The following is a 19,838-nucleotide window of genomic DNA, read 5'->3' as shown; positions in this document are numbered from 1 at the left end:
AGAGCTAGCCACCATTGGAGATCGATTTAGGCAAAAGACGGGAGAAACTCTGGTGGCCTGGCTCCTGCGTGTTTGGGAACAAGGAGGGAGTAATGTATATTTAACCCCTGAGGAATTGTTGGGATTAGGAACATTGACTACTGATATCCGGGTCACTGCTGAGCTGCAGGGTAGAAGGAGAAGGGTGGATTACTTACTTACAATTCTAGGGGATGCCCTGCTACGAGTATACCCGTCCCCAGTAGATTGGGATTTACATTTACAGAACAATTGGGGCACCCCAGAGGAGGGTATAGCAGTAATTCGTCAACAGGTCTTGGCCTCTGCCTTGTATGCAGGGAGTTTGAGGCTGTGGGTACATGGGGGGAGCCTGACGAAGAGATATTCACGGCCGAAATGCAATCCCGACTGTTTTGTTCTGCCCAACCCACTGTACGGGGACTGGTTCTGTCCGTAACTAGTCCACTAATTGGACACCCTGTGTCTGAGGAGGTGCACGCCTTATCTGGGCTTAGAGAATTAGAACTGGGAGGTAAAATTCACTCACGTACAGCCCAGGTTAAATCAGACAAGCAGGATGAAAGGAGAGGGGCTACTGCTAATAACGGACCGACAAGAAAGGACCTTTTTCTAACCTTGTTAAAGTTAGGCGTACCTAAAAGTGATATTGATGGGAAACCTACTGCGGTCCTTTATGCCCTTTATAAGAGGAAGGCAGGGGAACCTCATCCCCAGCTGCTGTCCTCCTGGCCAAGCTGTGCCTTCTGCTCCCACTGCCACTCCTATCGAGCCAGCTTCTCCTGCTCTAGTTATCCGTGATGAGATATAACAAATGGTTTAAAAGGCTCTTATGGATAATAGTCGCATGTGGGCCTGGAAGCCCCCGAACCCTATTAAGGCATGAGGATGCGGGCGGGATTTCCGTGTCTATTCCATTGAGATACGGCGGATACACGGGGACCTGCGGTCCTACATACCATTAACAATTCATTGGGGTGGGAGTAATGACCCTCAATATTTGGCCTTGGTCGATACCGGTGTGGAGTCCTCAGTGATTCCTGGTAACCCCGACCTCTGGACTGGACCGACATTTCGAATAGAGGGGATGGGAGGAGTGATCACCCTGGCAAAGGAAATAAAAATCTGCGCCATGGTGTGTGATGGCCCTTCCCCTGTCTGGTTACATGCCCTGGTGGCTGCCACTGACGAGTGTATCCTGGGTATTAATATGTTGGCTGGTACGGCCCTTAATACTAGCCAAGGGGGATTTGCATTTGGAATTCGGACTAATACAAAAAGACTAGTGGTGGGTCGGGCTAAGTGGGATCCTGTGATGGTGCATCCCCCCCTGAAATCAGTATGCATTCCACAATATCACCTCCCTGGGGGGCAGGAAGAGATTACTGTCACCATCGATGCTTTGCAAGAAGAAGGGGTAGTGAGGTCTGCAACGTCGCCCTTTAATAGCCCTGTTTGGCCGGTCCAGAAGCTGAATGGCTCCTGGAGAATGACAGTTGATTATCGTTTTTTGAACAAACATGTCCCACCACTTACTTCAGCAGTTCCGGACATTGCTACCCTTATTGAAAACATTGCTACTGGGAACTCGGGAACATGGCATGCTGTCATTGATCTCGCTAATGCCCTCTTCAGTATTCTTATAACTGAGGTCTCACAGGATCAGTTCGCCTTTACCTGGAAGGGGCGTCAGTATACCTTCACCCGCCTCCCTCAGGGTTATGTACACTCTCCCACCATTTGCCACAGCCTAATTTCCCGTGATTTGGAGACGGTGCCAGTATCGCCTTCTCTCTCGATTCACCATTATATTGATGATGTGATGATCCAAGGGACCACGGAAGAGATGGTACAGGAAGGTATGGAGACTGTCCAAGATACCCTGATGCAAAGAGGGTGGGCCATTAACCCCGCCAAGGTGCAGGACCCACCCCAGACAGTTATTTTCCTTTGAATTCAGTGGCATGCTGGAGAACAGGTGGTTCCCGATAAAGATCACAATAAGATCGCAGTCTTGGACACTCCTACTAGTAAAAAGGAGACCCAGCATTTCCTGGGGTTATTGGGATACTGGTGACGCCATATTCCACACTTGGCATTGCTTTTACGTCCTCTATATAAGGTTACCCGAAAGAAAACAGACTTTGTATGGGGTGACGATCAGGAAAGGGCGTTCCAGTCCGCCAAGCAGGCTATTCTTCAGGCCCTGCCCATTTCTCCCCGCATCCCAAATACCCCCTACGAACTACAGGTCTCCATTACTGATCATGTGGCCTCCTGGAGCGTCTGGCAGAAAGAAGAGGGCCACCGAGTCCCACTGGGATTCTGGACACAAACCATGCCCGAGGCTGACACTCATTATTCTGCTTTTGAACAAAAGTTACTGGCCTGTTACTGGGCCCTGCTGGAGACTGAAAGAATGACAGGTGATGCAGATGTTCAGCTGCGACCTGAACTTCCAATAATGAACTGGGTCCTGGCTAATGACACTAATCTAAAGATCGGGCGGGCTCATATTGTTAGATGGAAGTGGTATATTCAGAGTCGTGCAACCAGAGGGCCTGAAGGGGTGGGCCGCATACACGAACAGGTGGCTGATCTTCCGTCTCATCATGAGAACGTTGAACCCACCTTGCCCTCTCCCTTACTCCCTTCATCAGTTCAGTGGGGCAAACCATATGATTCGCTCACTCCAGCAGAACAAGAGGATGTCTGGTTTACTGATGGTGGAAGCCGGTGGGTGCAAGGAAAGCAAAAGTGGAAGGCGGTGGCTTATCATCCCAGGTCAGGAACTCACTTATTGGAGGAGAGGGATGGTGGCTCCAGTCAGTATGCTGAGTTGAAGGCGGTCACTTTACCACTAGAGTCCCATGATCACCCTCTTCACCTGTTTACTGATTCTGGGGCTGTGGCTAATGGACGAGTGGTATGGATGTCTGATTGGCAAAAGAACAACTGGCTGATACATGACCGCCCAGTATGAGGCAAACAGTTGTGGCAGCTGTTGTGGGATGCTTCCCATCATCGTGAGATAACTGTATATCACATTGACGCCCATACCAATGCGACAATGAACATGGCACAACATAATGCAATAGCAGATCAGCTTGCCACTAACAGCCACGCCGATACCATCCCCCTGGCTCAATGGGCACATGATCAGAGTGGCCATTTGGGGGAGAAGGGATCAGCTATTTGGGCCAATACACAAGCCTTACCCGTCCATCAGGACGATGTCTGCATGGTCGAGCGTACATGCCCAGCATGCCAGTTTGTGTAGACCTGCATCATTCCTCCTGGTCCGCATGGCCGAATAAGATGGGGAGCTCGCTCAGCTGCGGTCTGGAAAATTGATTACATAGGCCCCATGCCAGACTGTACGGGTAAATGTTACGTCCTAGTAAAGGTTGACACCTTTTCGGGCCTGGTTTTTGCTTTACCCACCAAGACGGCTGACCAAGCTAGCACTATCCAAGGACTAAACCATTTAATTTCTCGTTATGATGTACCAGAGGAAATTCAGTCTGATAATGGCTCGCACTTCTCCAGGAAGGCAATCTGTGATTGGGCAACTGACAACAGTATCTTATGGATCCACCATATTCCTTATTACCCGCAGGCTGCCGGGTTAGTTGAATGAATGAATGGCTTATTGAAGGAACAAATTCGTTTATTAACACCACTAGGGACCCTGAAGGGGTGCTGCAGCAGGCAGTCGACAATTTGAATCAGCGCCCTTTAAAGGGAGGTACACCTTTCCACCGACTTCTTCACACTTCTGAACTACAGCCTATTCCAGAGAAAAAACAGTCATTGCCCCCCATTCCCGAGCTAGAAAATACCAGACAAAAGGGATGGGTGGCACCATCAGGTAGTGGCCCTCCTGTAAAAGGGGAAATAGTGACACCTGCTCAGGGTAACACTCGGTGGGTAGCTATTGAGGGACAGGATGGTTTAGTTTCTTTAAATACTGAACGCTTACGGCATCGTGAGTGACATATGTCAGGCTTCTTTGTTCCAGGTCCTCCGTCTTGCGCTCCTGCTGATCTGGCTTAACAGCTGCTTTGATGCCAGCAATTGGATTTGTAATGTCGAGGACGTTCCGAGGGAGTTGCCCGTGGGGGACACGGCCCGATGCATTACACCAAGGAAGTCCTCGGTCACCCGCCTCAAGTGCAGCTTATATTAATATGTTATTGCCGGTTTCGGTTCCTATATTTTGTTTGTGGATGGACCAACAGATGGAGTCGCCCCATACTTCTGTGATGATCATTTTTGTACCCGCTTTGTATCTTGTAATAACTCTGCACCTCCTGTCGCTAAGTGGTGGGAGGATTCTGGTTCTGTGGAGGGTTGGTGGCCTACTTCACCATCAAACATTCCTTCAGATTTGTCCAACAATTCCTTTCTCAATATTTCCTATATGTACGCTCACCGATTGAATGTTTCTGATTGTTGGATTTGTACCGTAGGCCCTTTGCATACCGGTGCAGGCATTCCCATGATCCCCATTCCTTTCACCCGAAAGGAGGTTGCTGCCTGGAAATATTTTGATCCCTCCAAAGGCAGGGTTCACATTGATGTTAATAAGCCTGTGCCTGAGGAGGCCCAGCTCTTTAGTCTACGTGACATTTTGGGTATTTTTCAAGGATGGCATATTCCTACGCCCCCTTATAATATGACACCCCCTATTTTATTGTTTCTCAACATGTGAAGGGCTCTGTCTGCTTTTGTAAGTTCCCCGACAGGCCTGCCGATGCACTGGGATACAGTGATTGTCCGGCATATTCCCTTTTTATTTCCAAGCACCCTATGAATGGGACCTATTGCGTTTGTGGGTCTCGTGCCTTGGTGTGGTTACCCCTTACGTGGGGTGGTTGCTGCTATTTGGCATATGCCGTCCCCTACCTGCATCATATTTCCCGTTTACAGGATCATCCCTTGCTTATGCGTATGTCCCCTGTCCTTCGGCATAGTCGTACCCTCTCAGGTGCCGAGATTTTCTTTGGCATCTTGATCCCAGGTTATGGCATTATTTGCATTTCCCAAGAGGTTCACAAATTATATCATCTAATGAGCTCTATTGCCAATGAGACATCCTTCGCTCTTTTGTCTGTCAGTCAGGGCCTTAATTGCCTTAATCACAAACTCTCTGCTGTCAGGACAGTAGCTTTACAGAATCGTATGGCCCTGTATTTTCTTTTAGCAAAACAGGGTGGCATGTGTGCCGTTATCGGTTCTGAATGTTGCACGTATGTTCCCGATGTATCCATTAATATATCTGATATTCGGCATGTTTCAAAATCTGTTCGTGAGCTTTAGCGTCTGGGTATTGTGGCCCTCAAGGATAGTTTGAGCCTTGTTTGGAATCCTTTTTCATGGTTAACTGGTACATTTGGGGGATTGGGCCACACTATTCTCCATTGATTGCTCCATTATTGCTTAGTTTTGTGATTCTTGTAGTTTTGTTTTCTATTTTTCACTCCTTCTGTACTCGAATGCTTGTTAGGTCTCATAAGTGACAGATTGCGACCAAGGGGTGGAATGTAATAGAGGATTTAGACCAGCTTATGCAAGCAAATAGCACCTTTGGAAGACTACACAAAAGAGTCTGGAAAAACAACCACCTGAAGAAACACACAAAGATCAGCGTGTACAGAGCCGTTGTCATACCCACGCTCCTGTTCAGCTCCGAATCATGGGTCCTCTACCGGCATCACCTACGGCTCCTAGAACGCTTCCATCAGCGCTGTCTCCGCTCCATCCTCAACATACATTGGAGTGACTTCATCACCAACATCGAAGTACTCGAGCTGGCAGACTCCGCAAGCATTGAATCCATGCTGCTGAAGACCAAACTGTGCTGGGTGGATCACGTCTCCAGAATGGAGGACCATCGCCTTCCCAAGATCGTGTTATATGGTGAGCTCTCCACTGGCCACTGAGACAGAGGTGCACCAAAGAAGAGGTACAAGGACTGCTTAAAGAAATCTCTTGGTGCCTGCCACATTGACCACCACCAGTGGGCTGATATCGCCTCCAACCGTGCATCTTGGCGCCTCACAGTTCTGCGGGCAGCAACCTCCTTTGAAGAAGACCGCAGAGCCCACCTCACTGACAAAAGACAAAGGAGGAAAAACCCCAACCAACCAATTTTCCCTTGCAACCGCTGCAACTATGCCTGCCTGTCCCGCATCGAACTTGTCAGTCACCAACGAGCCTGCAGCAAACGTGGACATACCCCTCTATAAATCTTTGTCCGCGAAGCCAAGGCAAAGAAAAGAAAGAATGCAAGAATGTATACACGTGAATCAGCAGACATAATATAATTTACACCATGTCTTTTGTTGGTCGCAGACTGTCAGGCAAGACCTTGAAGATAAGTAAACCATTTATTCAAAGTGATAAGCTATGTGTCAACAATTTTAAGCCATGGTCCCGCTGCTGAAGTTTCAGACTCTGAGGGGTGGAAACATCTCTCAGCAAGAAGAACTTGTAGAGTCCAACCAACGTCCAGGTCGGGGGAGGTGGAGAAGCTGCTACTGGCGCCCCAACAACCTACTACAAGTGTGTGCTTGTGATATTACAGATTCTATCACCAATGTGTATCTGTACATATGTACAGATGGTCATGTAGGATGACTGTGATTGGCTAAGAGTGTAGCCACACCTACTGGCAGGTCTTAAAGGATTGCTCCTAGCCAGACCAGGTCATTCTGGACTGGTCGACCTACTTGTGATATGCTCCAGTCTTTTAGTTAATAAAAGCCTTGGTTTGGATCAACAAGTCTTTGGTTCTTTCGACGCACATTACAGCAGTCTTTGCCTCGCTTCGCCAGTTGGGACCAGTCCAGGCATTGATAAGTATAATTGGGTAGGGCTTGCATATTATAGTTCGAAATCAGCTTAAGATTTTGTAATAAAGATTTGTATAAACTGAACTGCTCTCGGCGTGTGTCTCTGTTTTCTCTCAGTAGCTCAAACACTGTGACCAATCTAAAATGAACAAAGTGAGAGAATCACTGCTCCAGACCCAATTGTTACTGAAATATTTTGCTTGAGAAAAATTATCACTGGCCCATTTCCTTTGGAGTTATGAAACCGTGCACATAACGAGTCCATGAGAGATGAGTAAAACGGTGGTTTTCAAACTTTTTCTTTCCACCAACATACCACCTAAAGCAATCCCTTACTAATCACAGAGCATTGATGGCATAGGGAATACTTAAAATGGTATGTGAGTGGAAAGAAAAAGGTTGAGAACCACTGATCTAATCCTTCCCTACCCCTCACACATCATACCTATTTTTTCTTCCATCCATGTGCCGATCTTTGTGTTTTTTGAATGCCCCCATTGTACCAGCCTCCATCGCCACTTCCAGAAATGTATTCCAGACACCCACCACTCTCTGTGATAATAAAAATATCTCTGATGTCTCCCCTGATCTTTCTTCCACTCACCATGAACTGATGTCCTCTAGCATTTCCTATTGTCGTCCCATAAAAAAGATGCCGCAAAGACTCACAAGTCCCCTAGCCTGGATCCGCCCTCCCCCCCACCAATATGAAGCATAGAAACAGGCCCTTCAGCCCTTCTAGATTGTGCCAAACTATTTTTCTGCCAATTTCCAGTGACCTGCACACGGATCATATCCTTCCATTCGCCTCCCATCGATGTAACTGTTCACGAGAACGAGAGGCAAGAGAGAGTCCCTTCAGAGACACCTTATCTGATGATAGGCCCAAGCCCTAAATGCTGATCACCCTTTACTTCCCAGGGTTGCTGCGTGACCTGCTGAGTTCCTCCAGCACGTTTGCGTATTGCCCTCCAGAGCCACCGGGTGTCCATGGATTTTCCTCCGGTGCTCCTGCAACCTCTGCAGCTGCACAGCCTCCCATCCGTTCCAGAGGTGAGTCCGAGCCCCTGGTTCCGAACTTCTGATACGATCAGGAAGCTGCTTACACCCTGGGCTCTTCTCACCATCAGCACCCTCGTGATTCAAAGGCAGAACTTAAAACAATCTCTGTTACCGGAACGAAAAAAAGGAATAGGCCCACAACTTGAGCTAAAGGCTGACGCGTTCCCTAGCCATTGACTTTCAACACTGTGATTCCCTCCAAACTGATCGCCAAACTTCTCCAGCTTGGTATCAGCTCATCCTTCTGCAATTGGACCTTGGACTTTATGACTAACAGACCCCAATCTGTTAAATTAGATAATCTCTTCCATTCTCACCTTGAACACTGTCGTGGCCCAGGGCTATGTGCTGAGCCCTCTCCTGTATTCCCTTTTCACCTATGACTGCATTCCGGAATATGGTTCTAATTCCATCATTAAGTTCGCAGAAGACCCCCACAGTGGTTGGCCTGATCAGAGGGGATGATGAGACAGCCTTTAGGGATGAGGCCCAGCACCTAGTCACATGGTGTGCTGACAACAACTTGGCACTTAACACTCAGAATACCAAGGAGATCATTGTGAACTTCAGGCATACTGGAACCCACACTCATGTCCCTATTTACATCAATGGAGATGTAATGGATGGTGTATCAAGCTTCAAATTCCTTGGTGTCCACATTTCCAATGATCTCACCTGGTCCCTGAACTCCTCCGTCCTGATCAAAAAGGCGCAACAGCGACTTTATTTACTGCAGAGCATGAATAAAGTTCACCTCTGTCCCAGGATATTGAGGGATTTTTACCGTTGTACCATTGAGAGCTTACTCGCCTTCGGCATCTCAGCGTGGTACAATTTTACAATCTCCCGTATCAGACTAAAAAGCACTTCAGCGGGTGGTGAAAACCGCCCAGCGGATTATCGGAACATCTATCAGGGACGCTGTCTGGGCAAGGCGCAGAGCATCATCAAGGATGCATCTCTCCCTAACTCTTCTCCCTTTCAATAGGTGCTACAGGAGCCTTCGCTCTCGAACCAGCAGGCTGAAGAGCTTTTTTCCCCTAAGGCTGTGAACCTGCTGAACCTTAAATCACAGCACTGAGTGGGACTGCACTCACATTGTACTGTCAGTAACTTTTAGAGTTAGATTTCTCATGTTTTGTCAATAATGTTAAGTGTTAATCTGGAACCTAATCGTTTAGCGGCTTTGTCGGGAGTGTAAGATGATATTAACGAGCTATTTTATTCATCTGATCGTCAAGTCATATGGTTTGAAACTCATATGGCATGAAGAGCGACCCTACAGAGATGGAAAGATCCTGTTCCACTCATTAGTGCTCAGTGGTCAGTTAATGTCTTGTCTTAATTTAGAAAATATCAGGTGCACACTAATTTTCATAAAATTTGTAGTCCTTTAATGGACTATTTTCGTGTTCATTAAATCTGCTTGTCCCGATAATTGGATGTATTTATTTATATTCATGGTTTTTCGTTCAGTTAGTGATGTTTTATAGATTCAACAGAACTATACGACCTTGAATTTATTGTCTTAACATCTCAAGTTTTTTCAGTAGGGGTTCAGAGTTCTTTCCTTTGGTTTTAGTTTTCTTTTTTGTCATCCCAACAACATTGCATGGGGATGGGGTATATCGATATTGTTTTACTTTAGAGAATATACTTGTATTCTTCATATTTGGTGACCTTGTGTTCTCGATACAACTTGTGCTTGTTCTCTAAAACTCAGTAAAAAAGAAGGTTGAAAGAGACCTCCAGTTTCCATTAAACCCCTCCCCCTGAGTCTCTCTCTTTCTGTACCTATCTGTCACCTCATTGCAGGAAGTGCGTTGAAGCGTTAGCGAGGGTGCGGGGTTTTGCCAGGATGTTGCCTGGATTGGAGAACGTCTTTTGGAGCAAAGTTGACAGAGCTCGGACTCATCTCTTGGGAGCGACGAAGGATGAGAGGTGAATCAATGGAGGTGTATAGGATTATTTAAAGGGCTAGATAGGGTGGGTAGTCAACACATTTTTCTGGAGAAAACGTTAGTAAATGCAAGAGGAGATTGATTGGTAACCTTGTGTTCTCTATACAATGTTTGCTTGTTCTATAAACTCAATAAAAAGATTGAAAGAGTACTTTTATAATTGTTTGCTTGGTAAATGTGATTGTTTTGATTTGCACGTAGTTATTTTTATGTAGCACTATTTTTTTAACTTCTGGTTGGATGCCAATTGTATTGGGCTTTGTATTAAACGGAACAATGACAATAGAGTTGAATCTAATCCAGTCTTGATCTGATGCCTATCCTAAGGTCTTACATGAAGTGCCTGCAACCATACGGCATGGAAACAAACCCTTCGGCCCCACTCATCCATGCTGGCCAAGTTACCTATTCTTCTATTTTCCGGCATTTACCAAGAAACTTTCCCATCCATGCAATCTCCCAAAATTCTCTGGGATACCTGTTGCCAGTTTTCTCAAGACAGCTGGACATGTGCACAGCTGAGTGGGAGGAAGGTGCTGAAGGAGCTGTGGAGACAATAAACTCAGATAAGTGCAGACTAGAAGGGCCGAAGAACCTGTTTCTATGCGGAAGTGATCAACGGTTCTTATTGGTGGGGGTGCCAGGCTTTACAGCAAACAGAAGTGCTGGAGAAATTCAATATGTCGCGCAGCGTCTATTGGAAGCCAATGGATATAACCAACATTTCAGGCTGAAGCGCATCAAGGTATATTTGATGCTGCTCCTCCCTCCCCACTATTTGGGGCTGCAAACAGTGCTTCCAAGTGCTGCAACTCGTTTGCTCTCTCCGCTGAAATAACAGGGACTTCCCCGTGGCCAACTATTTTCAGTCCTTACACCATTCCCACACCATCATTTTGGTCCACAGTCTCATGCTCTGCCAAACCGGGTCTATCTGCAAATTGGAGGAACAATGCCTAATATTCTGCTTGGGCACTTTCCAACCAGCCAACATTAATGACGATTTCTCCAGTTTCTGTTAAACCCCTACCCCGAGTCTCTCTTTTTTCATTATCCCTCCTGTCCTCCATCTCTCCACTCTTTCCCTCCATTCAGAGACCTCCCCTATCAGCTTTTTTCTCCTGCCCTCCCACCCATCTCTCCCTTTGACCTCTGACCTGTAGGCCTTTGCCCCTTCCATCCGTCCTCTATGTTTTTTACCTAGACTTCGCGTGATCCTGCCCTTCACAAGGGTCTCCCGACATCCCGACCAAAACTGCAAATCTGTTTCTGACCACGAGTTTAAATAGCGTACCAACAGGAAAGAAGCAGGACATCATATTCATAGCCCCTGGGTCATGCAATGCCTGCAGTTCAGTTTAGACTGCAGGAATACTGGGAAAAAGACTAGGGGTCTAGGAGGTAAAACATCAGAACCAGAATGGCACTCTCATTCCCGTTCCGAGACTTTTATGCAGACTTCATTCCGGGAAAGTGGAAATAAGTTCCTGGAATGCAGCGGCGGTGTCAAAAAAACATTCTACTCCCCTTGCCTTTTCATTCAGGTACCTATCTGCATTTTGCTCTGACCTTGATGGAGGTCTCAAGCCCAAAACATTGGTTATAATCCTTTGCTGTGTGACATGCTGGGCTTCTCTAGCATGTTGTGCATTGCATGACAATCGCAGCGCCTGCAGACCTCCCTGTTAAGTCAAGTTTATTATCATCTGATTGCACAAGTACAACCCAACAAAGCAGCATTCTCTGGTCCTCGGTGCAAAGCACGCACCACACAACCAGACAACACACACATAGACACCAACGATAAATAAAAAATATTGTTTTGTACAAATGAGTCTCGGAGGGTGAGTGTGAGCAGTTCCTTTTGACATTCAGCATTCTCACTGCCCGTGGGAAGAAGCTGCTCCTCAGCTGGGTGGTGCTGGCTCTGATCCTCCTGGATCTCTTTACCTGACGGGAGCGGCTGAACGATGCTGTGTGAGGGGTGGAAGGGGTCCTCAATGCTTTTGCACGCCCTCTTCAGACATCACACACTGGGATTAGAGTAAGATCAGTGTAAAAAGTGGGAATTTGGTGGCCAGCACGGGCTCAGTGGGCCAAAGAGACTGCTGCACAGCTCGATGATACAGTGACATTGAGCGGTGGTGGGGGGGCTTGCGTTGGGGGCTGGTTGGTGGTGTTTATCTATGGAACTATTCAGACCTTAATATATTCAGTGTGTGCTGATCACAGCAAGACAACACCACAAATAATTATTCTGTGCCCTTTTACTTGCTTTTGCACTAATTATGTTTGTTTCATGGCAGAGCATGAATTTTTTTTTGTTCACCGAGGGTGTTTTGCATCTTTAAATGTCACAGAGCTTGACAATTAATCGGCAGGCAGAGAGACAGACATGCAATTAATGTGGAAAAATGCGTGTCAAGTGCTCGTCACCATGGAGAGCTTTAATGTGGCGGTAAAAGATGGAAATGCTCATGGTCCGGCGGGTGACCTTTCACCTCAGGCCTCCAACCTGTCAGCTTGGGTTGCCCGACGTCCTAGCCAATCCATGCCTTCCTGAACACATCGGCCAGGACGTCCGCCAAGGCATGTTATCTCCACTTAGCAACAGTCAATAAGCAGCTACGGCATGCCTGATAGAGGTGAAGAGATTTTTAAATTTACTCTTTGCACAGTAACAGGCCCTTCAGTCCATGAGCCTGTACCACTCAATTACACCCAATGGACCCACCATCCTCGAACATTTTGCAGGTTGGGGGGGGAAACAGTAGGCCCCGGAGGAAACCCACACAAACGTGGGGAGAACGTACAAACTCCTTAAGACAGCGCAGGATTTGAACCCCGGTCTCAGTCGCTGGCTCCCTTGCAGTGTAGTGCTAACTGCTAATCATACTGCCCATGGTTGCAGAGGAGATTCACCGGGATGTTGGAGAAGCGAGAGACCTGCAGATGCTGGAATTTAGAGCAAAAGTTTTCTCCCACAGATGCTGCTCGACCCTTCCGGTTCCTTCGGTAGATCACCAGGATTTGCCTGGGATAGAGCACTTTATTTACAAGGAGAGGCTGCAAAGGCCACGTCTGTTTTTCATCAAACCAGAGCAAGATGAGATAGGGTAGACTGCAGGAGATGTTTCCCCATGTCAGAACAGTAGAGGACACGGATTTAGGGGAAGAGGTAAAAAGTGGTGTATGCTTGGAATTCACAGGAGAAACAGAGTCAATAACAGCATTTAAAAAGTGTCCAGATATGCACTTAAATTGAAGTTGTTACGAGCCCAGAGGACCCCAAAGCCCAGCAGCAACAGATATTCACAAAGGCAAATAGTTAATTAAACAAAAGTTGCTTTTAATTATCTTTAAACATGAACACAGGATCAAACTTTAACTTATTACTATTAACCTAACTTAACCTCCTTCTAATTCAAAGTGCATGTGTTTGTAATTATTGTCCAGTAAGTTTGACTTCAGTGGTGGGGAAAGTTATGGAGGGTATTCTTCGAGATAGTATATAGGCATATCTGGATAGGCAGGGATTGATTAGGGGGACCCAGCATGGGTTTGTAAAAGGAAAGTCATGTTTGACGAACCTTGTTGAGTTTTTTGAGGAAGTTACAGAAAGGTGGGTGAAGGTGGAGCGGTAGATGTGATTTTAGTAAGGTATTTGATAAGGTTCCGCATGGAAGGTTAATGAGGAAGGTTCAGTCACTAGGAATTAGTAGTGAGATTGTGACATGGGTTCAGAGGTAGCTGGGAGATAGACAGCAGAGAGTCATGGTGGACAACTGTATGTCAGGTTGGAAGCCTGTGACTAGCGGGGTGCCTCAGGGATCGGTGCTAGGTCCCTTGTTGTTTATCATTTATATTAATGATTTAGAGGAGGGTGTAGTTAACTGGGTAAGAAAATATGCGGATGATATGAAAATGGGGTGAGTGGTGGATAGTGAGGTAGATTTTCTTGGATTACAGAAGGATTTGATTTGTTTGGAAGAGTGGGCTGAAAGATGGCAGATGGAATTCAATGTAGACAAGTGTGAGGTGTTGCATTTTGGTAACAATAACCAGAATAGGACATATACAGTTAAGGGGAGGGCATTGAGGCACGCAGAGGAGCAAATGGACCTGGGGGTTATGGTACAGAGTTCACTGAAGGTGGATTCCCATGTAGACAGGGTGGTTAAGAAGGCATATGGTATGCTGGCCTTCATAAATCATAGCATAGAGTATAGGAGCTGGGAGGTGATGCTGCAGCTGTTTAAGGCATTGGTGAGGCCAGGTTTGGAGTACTGTGCTCAGTTCTGGTCTCCAAATTATAGAAAGAATATAGATAAGGTGGAGAGGGTGCAGAGAAGATTTAGAAGGATGTTGCTTGGCTCACAGCATCTGGATTACTGGGAGAGATTAAGGAGACTGGGACTTTATTCATTGGAACGTAGACGGCTGAGAGGGGAATTGATAGAGGTATTTAAAATTATGAAAGGAATAGATAGACTAGATCTAAACAGACTTTTTCCCCTGAGGGCAGGGAATGTTGGAACAAGAGGGCATGTTAAGGGTAAGGGAGAAATATTAGAGGTTGCTTTTTCACTCAGCAAGTAGTGGAAGAATGGAATCATCTTCCAGAAGAGATAGTTGCGGCAGGGTCCCTTCTGTCATTTAAAAAAAGGTTGGATGTGTACATGGAGGTGAGGGGATTAGAGTGTTATGGGCGGAGAGCGGAAGGGTTGAGCTAGTGGAGTTGTTCAAGTGAACCAGTGTGGACTCGAAGGGCCGACATGTCCTGTTTCCAGCTGTAAATGGTTATATGGTTAATATGTGTCTATAAGTTCAAACAAAAGTTCTTTGATTCACAATCCAACCAAACTTCTCATTCCTCCAAGTTCACTGGTTGCAGGCAATTTTTATACTGTGCACAGAATTGAACATTTATAAAGTTTACCAGGCTTTGGTGCTTGAAAGGTAAATGGTTACCACTCAGGAAAGTTCTTATTGGTTTTCTAAGAGAGATTTGTTGTTCTATGGACACAAACTGATTTATTTTAATCAACCACTTCAGTGTCTTACCGAAGAAACTTGCCCCATCAGGGTTCTCCAGATGATAACCTCTTTCTTTCAGGTCACCACAGAGTTCCTTTTTGTTTCCCTTATTTCAAGTGAAACATTAGGCAGCCAGTCCTCTCCTCTTGTAAGGACCACAAGGGCTTTGACCAAACTGAACTAAGCACTCACAACCTGTCTTCAAAATGGTTTTTTTCCACAAGTTTGCCAGCTTGTCCTGTTCCAGTACCAGCTGCTGCAGCTGAACTGAATTCTCTCTCTCTCCCACTCAGAGAGAAAAGCCTGTTTGACTCTCTCTGCTTGAAAAACCACATGACCCCCTTAGCACAGCAAGTGGCCTACGGCTCTGGACCTAATCCTCTGAGTTCTTTCACCTGTTGCTTGTCCAAACAACAATCCATTAATGAAGTACCTTGGGCACTCTTCAAAGTTTTTGCAAAAGTGCTCAGAGCCGGCCTGTCTGGCTTTAGCAGAGCTCCAGTATTTTGAATGAGGTCTGTTCTTAAATGTTTGTATGTGACCTACACTAAAAAAAAAACTGCCTCAGTTTATCTCCCAAAATCATATCTATATACAATATAAAGCACAACATAATCTGTCAAAATGTAAAACCACAGAAATGCAGAGGAACTCAGCTTTCATAGGAGGTTAAGATATATAACTGGCATTTTGGAGCCTGAATCCTTCTTCAAGGTATGAGTGAAAAACAGGCAGGCACCTGAATGAAAAGGCTGGGGAGTGAAGGGGGGAATGAGGAAGGTAAAAAGCAGCGACCAACAAACAAAAGGAGATAATTGGATATTGATTGGACAAGGGGGAAAATGAAAAGAGAGAGTCAAAGTTAGGCGAAAGGAGAAACGGAGATAGAAGGGGAGGGCTTTATGGGAACTGCAGAAGTTGATGTCAATGCCATCCGGTTGGAGTGTGCCTGGATGGAATATGAGGTGTTGTTCCTCCAATTTACAGGTACAGAGAGTCCCTGGGTTACAAACATCCAATTTACGGACCACTCGTACTGAGGAACAAATTGTACCCCCGATTCCCGCATGTGCATAATGTTACCTCACAAAAGTCTGTTCCAGTACGCAAGTCAGTGATGGAACAAGAGTAAGTTAACTTTTAATCAAGATCTTTTTTTACCATCTAAACTGTTTCAAGAACTAATTTTTTTTTACAGTACCTAGATAAACATTTGACTAAATAACACTAAATAAGAACTGTCTATACCTGTTCCAACTTATTTACAAATTTGACGGAAAGGCAGACGTAGGAACTGATCTCGATTGTAACCCGGGGATTCCCTGTAGTCACATTCTGGCAGTGCATGTGACCATGGACAGAATTGCCCAGGTAGACAAGGGTGCTTGCTAGGGGAGGGGGGGGGGCAAGGTTAGTGTAGCAGTTAGCGCGCCAGCTACTGGGGTTCGAATCCAGCGATGTCTGTAGGAGTCTATACATTCTACCCATGCTTGCGTGGGTTTCCTCCACTTACTCCGGTTTTCTCCCACCCTTCAAAATCGTACGGGGGTTGTTGGTCAATCAGATGTAATTTGGCAGCACAAGGCCCATGGGCCTCAAGGGCCTGTTACCGGGCTGTATATCTAAATTTAAATTTTAATCTTGGTAAGTGGCACTAATGCAGAATGGTCACCACCGTCACCATGAGTGCAGTGAGCCAAATGGCCTGGTTCTTTGTTGAACGACTTCATAAGTCTAATGACCTTTAATGTGGCAAAAGATTGAAGGTAATTCACATGATTGGATACTTCCAGAATTCAATTAGCTGGCATATTTAAATTTAAGGAATTGAATAAATCTTCATCAAAACACTTGAAATATTGGATGATTGTAAAAATTTACCTGATGGAGTACAGGGTTAGGGTCAAGAATCTTAACAATGTGAAAGAAAAGAGGGGCCTTGGGGTCCAAATCCATACATCTCTCAAGATTGCCACACAGGTTGATAGGATAGTTAAGAAGGCTTATGGTATGCTGGCTGCCATTAGTCGGAGGATTGAGTCCAAGAGTCATGAGGTGATGTTTCAGCTGTATAAAACTCTCGTTAGACCACACTTGGAATGTTGTGTTTATTTCCTATCATCTCATTACAGGAATGAAGTGAAAGCTTCATGAAGAGTAGCAGAGGAGATTTATCAGGATGTTGCCTGGACTGGAGAACGTGTCTTAGGAGACAAAGTTAACAAACGTAGGGCTTTTCTCTTTGGTGAAGAAGGATGAAAGGTCTACAAGATTGAGAAAAGCAGAGACAGGGTAGACAGGCAGCACCTTTTACCCAGGATGAGAGTAGAAAATGCCAGAGGACATCTATATAAGATGAAGGGAGGAAATTTTGGGGGAGATGTCAAGGGTAAGATTTTGACTCGGAAAGTAGTGGGTGCCTAAAATGCATTGCCAGCGGTGGTGGTGCAGACTGATACAATGGGCACTTTTAAAAGACTCTTAGACAGGAACATAGACGTAAGAAAAATAGAGGGTTATTATGACGTAAGGAATGTTTAGATCAGTGGTTATCAACCTTTTTCTTTCCACTCACATACCATTTTAAGTAATCCCTATTCCATCAGTGCTCTGTGATCAGTCAGGGATTGCTTAAGGTGGTATGTGGGTTGAAAGAAGTTTGAAAACCACTGTTTTAATCATCCCTAATTGACTCGTTATGTGCATGGTTTCATAACTCCAAAGGAAATGGGCCAAGGACAATTTTTGTCAAGCAAAATATTTCAGTAACAATTGGGTCCAGAGCAATGATTCTCATCCTTCCCTTCCCACTCACATCCCACCTCAAGCAATCCCTTTCTGATCACAGAGCACTGATGGCCTGGGGATTACTTAAAGTGGTATGTGAGTGGAAAGAAAAAGGTTGAGAAGCACTGGTTTAAATTGTTGAGCACATTTATACAGATTGGCACAACATGGTGGGCTGAAGGGCCTGTCCTCTTTTGTTCTATGTTCTATGATTGACCAATCTCCTACAACAAAAGGTCTATTGGAACCATTATACGACCCAGCCAATCTATGACTCCAGACTCACCAATAAGTTTCACTCTTAACTGCCCTTGAAGTGGTCACCAGAAACACTTGCCCAGGGCTATCAGGATGCATGGCAATTTATAGAATGGAAAAGCTAAGAGGGAAGTAGGCTAAATATAGGCAAATGGGAAGAGATCAGGTTGACTCCATGGTTGGCATGGACAAGTTGGACTGAAAGACTTGAAACAGAATCATTATTTGCAGATAATACAGCAGTAGTTGGACTCATCGGCAACAATGATGAGCTGGCCTTACAGAGAGGCAGCTTGGTGGCTCATCAAATGGTGTGAAAACAATAACCTGAGTCTCAACGTGAACAGGGCAAAGGAAATGATTGTGGACTTCAGGAGGACCATTCTCCATTGTGGAGAGTGTGGAGAGCATAAAGGATTAAAAGGACGACCTATCTTGGACCTACAGCAGGAGGTCAGGAAGGTGCAGGAGCGCCTACACTTCCTCAGGAGGTTGAGGAGGGCAAGGCTACTGGCCCCCATCTTGCAAGAGCACAACTGAGAGTGTCCTGCCTGGCTACATCAGTGCATGGTATGCTAGCTGAAAAGACTAGAAGATAACTGAAGTCTCCCTTTCTTCCACTGACGAGATGGACCGGGTGTGTTATTTAAATAGGCCTCAAAGAACTATTGACGACCCTTTCCATCCCGCACAGAGTATCTTCGACCCACTACCATCAGGTAGGAGGTACAGGTGCATCAGAATCAGGACGGCTAGGGTGGGAAATGGCTTCGACCCGCAGGCGATGAGATTGATAGTCGATATCCTGTAACCGAGTAAATCGTCCCAAAATGTTTTCTGTATATTTATTTTAAATGGTATGTTTATACATATATGAGATTATTAGGTGCTGTGCAATCATCTGTATATGTGTGCACTGTGGTCCAGAGAAACGCTATTTCATGGGCTTGTGACTATACAGTCAGATGATAATGAGCTTGAACTTGAATTTGACCTCATTGTACTAACGTTAACTATGAGTACCTAGCAATGCCACCAACATTCAATTTCTTGCCTTTTTATTCATTCATTGTTCAGGATCTGGGTGTCACCGACAAAGCATTCATTACTCACCCGCATTGCCTTTCAACTGGATGTCTTGCCAGCCTGTTGCAGAAGGCAGTAAGGCAGTAAGAGTCAACTAATTTAGTGGATCTGGATTCAGGCTAAACTGACTAAGGTTGAATTCCCCCGAATTCAAGGATATGAGAGAAACTGATTGATTTGAACAACAATCCAGTAATTTTAGGCCACTCTGCTTTTCTTGCTCCTCTCACTGTAAGTAAGGGGTGCCAGGCGACACTAATGGCAGGGGGAAGGCAACTTTGTGCAACATTTACATGTTCTGTGCTACTGCATGCCAGGAAAGGAATCTTGAATCTTAGTTCTATATTTTTTAAAAATAGAGATTTTACACCTGTCATGGTGGGAGTGACCACAGATCTTTGGATACCAGATCCTAGTAACTTCACTTATACTCTAACATGCACTAAGTACACTAGCATGGCAACATAATGTTTTAGCCTGAGGTCAAAGAGTCAGAGGAATCACGATGTACCAAATGATCAAAAGACAATCCATGGATAAGAAAGGTTCTGAGGGATAGGGACGTAATGAAGGCAAATGGGACGACATGGTAAACACGCATGTTGGGCTGAAGGGACTGTTTCTGTACTCTAAAACTATGTGTTTGACCAATCTTGATGAATTTTTTGAAGAGGTGACTAGGAATGTTGATGAGGGTAGAGCAGTGGATGTTGTCTATATGTAAGGCCTTCGATAAGGTTCTGCATGGGAGGTTAGTTAGGAAGGCTAAGTC

The sequence above is a fragment of the Narcine bancroftii genome, chromosome 3, assembly GCF_036971445.1.
Source record: "Narcine bancroftii isolate sNarBan1 chromosome 3, sNarBan1.hap1, whole genome shotgun sequence".
Taxonomy (NCBI): Eukaryota; Metazoa; Chordata; class Chondrichthyes; order Torpediniformes; family Narcinidae; genus Narcine; species Narcine bancroftii.
This window is presented reverse-complemented; position numbering follows the sequence as displayed.